The sequence below is a fragment of the Macrobrachium nipponense genome, chromosome 46 (assembly GCF_015104395.2).
Source record: "Macrobrachium nipponense isolate FS-2020 chromosome 46, ASM1510439v2, whole genome shotgun sequence".
In the NCBI taxonomy this organism is placed as follows: Eukaryota; Metazoa; Arthropoda; class Malacostraca; order Decapoda; family Palaemonidae; genus Macrobrachium; species Macrobrachium nipponense.
In genome coordinates, this window is record NC_061106.1 from 9,595,178 (window position 1) to 9,601,177 (window position 6,000).

A 6,000-nucleotide genomic window follows, 5' to 3' on the forward strand; every position below is an offset into this window, starting at 1 on the left:
CTCTTCCTCCTTCTCTTTTATGTGATTTAAATCTTACGTCATACAGAGTATATCATTATTCATTCATTCATCTCTCATTACGAGGATGATGATGATGATAAAGTAGCACCGTTATATTTCAACTGAGACTACCGTTGACAGGAGGACCGCCGGAACAAAGACGAAGGGCCACTGCGTCTTCAGTGATTAGCTAGAAGGATCAAGCTAAAGAAGGTCATGAGACCGACAGCCTAATACCTTGATCATCTTATCCAAAGCACAATTATAACCGTAAATGTGATGAAGAGGAAGGGAACTAAAAATCAACCAGGCGTATGTGACACACTCGTCCAATGAAGGGCGGAAGATTTCGAGAATTAGGGAAAATACAGAAGTTCAAAAGCTTTCAAATGATTAAATAAGTTCCCTAACTCTATGGTTAGAGGACTGCTGACACCAATGAAGAGCTCTTCTTGAACTCATTGAAACGTTAACGAAATAACGACCTAGTAACAAAAAGGCATTAGGTCTGCCTTACAGCGGAAAGAACCGAGACGTATGTGAGCGGTCTACACATGGTTCAAGAAAAGATGAAAGTTCGTCAGAACATCCCGCCATTGCTAAATAATGCTTACGCTAAAAGACGAAGCTTTATTGGAAATTAATCCTCTCTGCTACATCGATTAAAAGTGAAAACCTCTACATAGAAGGAGAATTTCCATTTCAAAATGATCTACTTTCCCATACTGGTTAGATGAAGTAACTTCTAAACGAAAGACAAAGCTTTGAGCCAAAATAATCTCATAACTAAGTAAAGAAAGCTGCCAAATTGATAAAGTGATCCTCCTCCTAACATTCTCTCAACAAACAAAAAATGACTAGGGAAAGTGACAAAGCTAAATGACAAAGATTTTCTATTGTATTTGTACGAGTGGAGGAGTCCTATACTCAGTTTGTTTGCCGGAAGATCTTCTTAACTGAAAAACAGCATCATTCTAATATCATCTTTGCTGAACTGTGCAGGACACCAAATTATAGTGTCAGACAAGTATCTAGTCTAAACTTCACTTCCTGCTAAACAGATTTAGATGTGGAGCCTCTAAACTAAAGGACACAAATCCTCTGTCTAAAATTCATACTCGTTTCAAAATTCGGATTCTTTTAAATGGGTTTGGAGAAAGCAGTTCTTGAGTGAAAAACAAATCCATATTCAAAGGAGTATTTTGTAAACTGAAAGCTTATATTTCTTTAAAAGATTATCTGTCTGCTGGACTGGGAAAGAGAGAACCTTTGACCTGGAGACTAATCCCATAGCAAAGTTTCTTTGCTGGAAAACTGCAACTTCCGAAAGGATAAGCTAATCCTCTCCTCGAAACTAGAGGTTCAAAGAGAAATTCTAACCAGAAAAACAAATCCTCTACAAAAGGGCTTCATTTATTACATGGTTTAAAAGAGAGAACTTCCAATTCGAATATTGTCTGTTCGGTGTAAAATCGCTTACTTTTTAAATTGGTCCGAAGAATCAACTTCGAAACTAAAAAATATAACTTTGTTTCGAAATCGACACTGCTTCTAAATGGTTTTATAAAAAGTGAGAAATGCCTCGTGTCATGTTTGCCATATTTCCACAAATACCTCAAAGACACAACCTCTGGACTAAAGGTAAACCCTCGTTCTATGATTACCTTTGCTGACTGCTTTGGAGAGATATCATATGAGCAGATGACCAACTGACTCTTCTAAATATTATTTGGGATCAAGTGAGGAAGGACAATAAGTTTTACTGAAATCTTCGTGATCTAGAAATTGTTGTTTTACTTTCTGGATCACCCATATTCTTAAATTGACGTTAGAAAAAATAATCCATACACTTAAAAAACATATTCGATGAAAAGCAAATCAATAACCTTTAGTTAACCGGGTCAAAAAAAAAAAGATTAAGGACAGGAGAAATTTGATTCTCAAATAAAATATCAGATTCATCAGAGAAGCAAAACATTGATTATATTATTATTTGATAAAAGGTAATACTACTATGAGATTCAGGGTCTCTGTAACACGGTTTTTTTGACTTTGCTCCTTGTCAGAGCATCGGATGTAGCTGAAAGTTGACATATGTATATTTTACATCCACACACAAATTTTGTCAGCATTATCAATAACCTAAACCCGATAGTTTTAATTTTTATAGAGTAAAAATGACCTAGCCGACGCCATGGCCAGTGATTACGAGCCAAGAGTCGAAAAACATTCATTACGTAAGCAAGGTAAACAAACACCTTTTGATAAATGTTTGCCCGCCCATCCACCAGACAGAAATTCCATCGGCTCTGAAACCCAAAAGACTTTATGAATGGCGGAACGATACATAGATCAGTGGCTAGCGTTAGTAATACTACGTTAGCAGTAGTGCCGCAACAGTATAGCAGTAATATACATGAAATTAAGCGTTTTAGACTAACTGCTGGGATCCTTGAGGATCATTTAGCACTTCTTACAACTACTCGAGAAATTAGTTTTTATAGCCAGAAGTTAAAAATAAATCTAATCCAACCAATGCCCATGGTAGCCTCAGTGTTATACTGAATTATAACGAGGCGAAAGAGGGTGGAGCCTCATGAAGTCACCATTCTGACGATAATTATTGGTGAAGGTTTAAAGCCAATATACGGTACAGGCTTATTTTTTTCAGTAAACAGATAGATAGCCAATAAATAAAAATTGCTGACATTGGATATAGCAAGTTATCAAATCAAGCTTGTCTACTATGTTTTGGTAATTACCAAACTATTCCCTAACATATGTCAATCTGATTTGTGACCTATAAAGTAGACTGTAATTTCTTCGGAAACTTATTTGGGGGAGTTAGACTAATAATCGAAGTGTTTTTGTATTTATTAACATATTTTGTTGGTTTGTTCATTATGACAATATCAGTGTAGAGGTTCCAGAGTTCATAAAGGTGTACTGCTTTGCTTGTATTTAAATTTGTATGTCATTGTTGCCAGAGGTTTAGCCTTCGTTACGTATAGCCAATCATCCATCGAGAAAGAGGGAAGAAATGATGTCATAAGTTACGTAACGAGTGCGTTCGAAACTTTCTCTGAGTAAGTGGCTCGTCTCAAAAAGGTCACTTTTACCCTTGTAAGTACAAATTTATTCAACTACGTAGTGCAGAATGCACTCAAATTTATGTGTTGATATAATATGTATTCTGAATAAGCGTTTATATTTATGAAATGCATAGATAAAAAGGTTATTGCGAAAAAACCGTGTTACAGAGGCCTGAATCTCATAGTAGAGTCCAGTTAAACAGGAGACTGACACAAACTTGATCCAAATTTCGCTATTTAACCATGTTAATTCCGTTCGCCATATTCCTGCAAAATTGGCAACAATCCAAAACCGTTTCAAATTCTGAAAACTCCAGAGCATAACCAAGCGTAATCCTCAATGGAAATAAAATGGGAGTTGGAAGAAGAGCTGTCTATAGCTGTATCCCAAGTATTTTACCTTCCAGGATACAATTAAGTAAACTTGAAGACTGATTGCGCGCAGAAAGCAAATGTAACATCATCTTCACCATCATAAACATCATGATCTTGTGTTTGGGGCGGCGTCAATAACCTCGTCGTTGCGACGCCAGTAAGAACTAACAAATCAATCAATTGTTTTTGGGGAGCAAGAATCGGTGGGAAAATGAGCAGACCTCAAACACAAAATTTGCGTTTCGAGAGACCTTGAATCAGGCAATCAGGAAAACGCAGGCTGAACTCTCAGAGAGGATGCCATTATGACGAATAACTTCAAAACTTGAAAATCTTTTTAATTTTTGTGGTTTAAAACTTGGAAATAAACTAAGTTTACTTCCGATTTTGTCTGAAAACAATTTTTAAAAGAAAAATCTTAGGTAATGAATGACGTTCAAGGTTATTTATAAGTATGATGGTGCGGTAAATCAGATCAAGCGAAAAGATTCTTTATTGCACAAAATATTTTTACACGGTAAATTGAGAGCAATAGAAATAACATTTAATGATTTCCATGTGAAAATCAAATACGTAAGAAACAAACACAAGATGATTCCTTTTGCCTTCCAGACGGAACCCGCGAGCGAGCTCTCCCTCACACACACACACACACAAACACACACGCACACACTTACAGACATACGCACACGCACATCACAGCTAGCCAGTCGGCTGGTAATCGAGTGTGATATCAGGTTATTATCTAATAGCCTTCTCACACTCCGTAATTACGCTGTTTACATTTAGTTGCCGAAGTGGGCTCTAAAGACTCTCATACGGCAACATCGCCGTTTGTATTGCCACATATTGCCGTCAAGAGATATTAGCCTCAGATTCTCGGTTTATGATGTCACGCTTAGATATCCCTTAAAATGACTAACTAAACTGAAAGGAGGTGTTAGTTTGCTATGAAGATAAACACTACTTCATGTTTTCGAAATCCAGAAAAGTGACCAAAGCTGAAGTGACCACCAACCGGATCCAAGACCCTCACATAGCTGAGCCATTACAATTAGTCTCAATAGCAAAGCACTTCGCTTGATGGCATTGACAGTGGGAATACGATTCAGTCCATCGAACTGCAAGATATGAAGAAGACCTCCGTAGTAGGATTTTCAACCGCGTCTGGAGTATCACGTTACCCATCTGACGACGAGAAGGAAAGGACTCCACGTTCAAACAAGGACCAAAGGTATCAACAGGCGGAAGGGTTCAACGCTCCACAGTGGCTTTTTGTACCCTTGGACGCCTCACCACACTCGCGGCCAACTCAATCAAGCTTAAGTTGGGGCCGGCGATGCCATATAGCCAACCAGATCTAAAATCAAATGCAACATGAAATATGAACTTTTCCGCTACAAACTCTACAAGTATTGGTGATAATCTGTAAACGAGGGCAAACATTCCTTGTACGCGTGTGTACGCGGTCAGTAGACATGGCAAACTCAGGCCTCTGTAAAATCCTAAGCGGACATCTAAATTGGCATTATTTCTCCTCCACTATATTAGCAAAAAGAACTGCTTTTACGCTATCTGTTATGGCATGTATCTATAAGGTATACTACTGTTATTATTATTATTATTATTATTATTATTATTATTATTATTATTATATAGTTTAAATAAGATACAATATTATGCCCTATTCCCCACCTCCACTATGCAAACAGCCACATTGGAGGCAGTAGCTGAATAGTACAACGCTTGGTTGACAATTGTTAGGTCCGTGGATCTCTCCGGCCTACCGCCTACCATTTCAAATAAATTGGCACCAGCGTCTTTTGGGGTCAAGAAAAGGGATCGGAGCTTGCAACTTCATCTCTGAAAACTTGCTGAGAAGGCGGAATACTTCATCTTCGCTGGCACTACCCTTTCCACAAGGGAATAAAGGCGTGGGCTGAATACACACACACACACAAATATATATATATATATATATATATATATATATATATATATATATATATATATATATGTATATATATATATATATACATATATATATATATATATATATATATATATATATATTTCTGTGTGTGTGGCTTTCTGAACGTCAGTGCTCAGGAGCATAAGGGAAAGGTGAAAAGGTGACCCAAACACTTCCGTGGATGCTCAGAGAGTGTGGGATGGTGAGAAGAAAACGGTAAGCAAAAAATGATAAACAGAAAATGATGAATAAAGAAAATGATTAGGATATGGTGTATAGGACAGTGAATAGAGTTGCAGGTGATATAAGGCTAATAATGTCTCAGCCGACGCACCTCGAGCCATGACATCACAGTTGACACCAGAAACAAACATCATAAAAGGGAGAAAGAAAGAGAAGGAGGAGAGTTAGCGCAGAACTTAGAACAGGCGGAGTGCGCGGAGTGAGCGTGAGGATTTCTGAACCTAGACTTTTCACAAGCTCTCTCGAACTTAATTTTTCAAGCCGACTTCCCAAAGAAGCAGTAAATAAACCCAGGTGGAACAATCATACTTTAAAGGG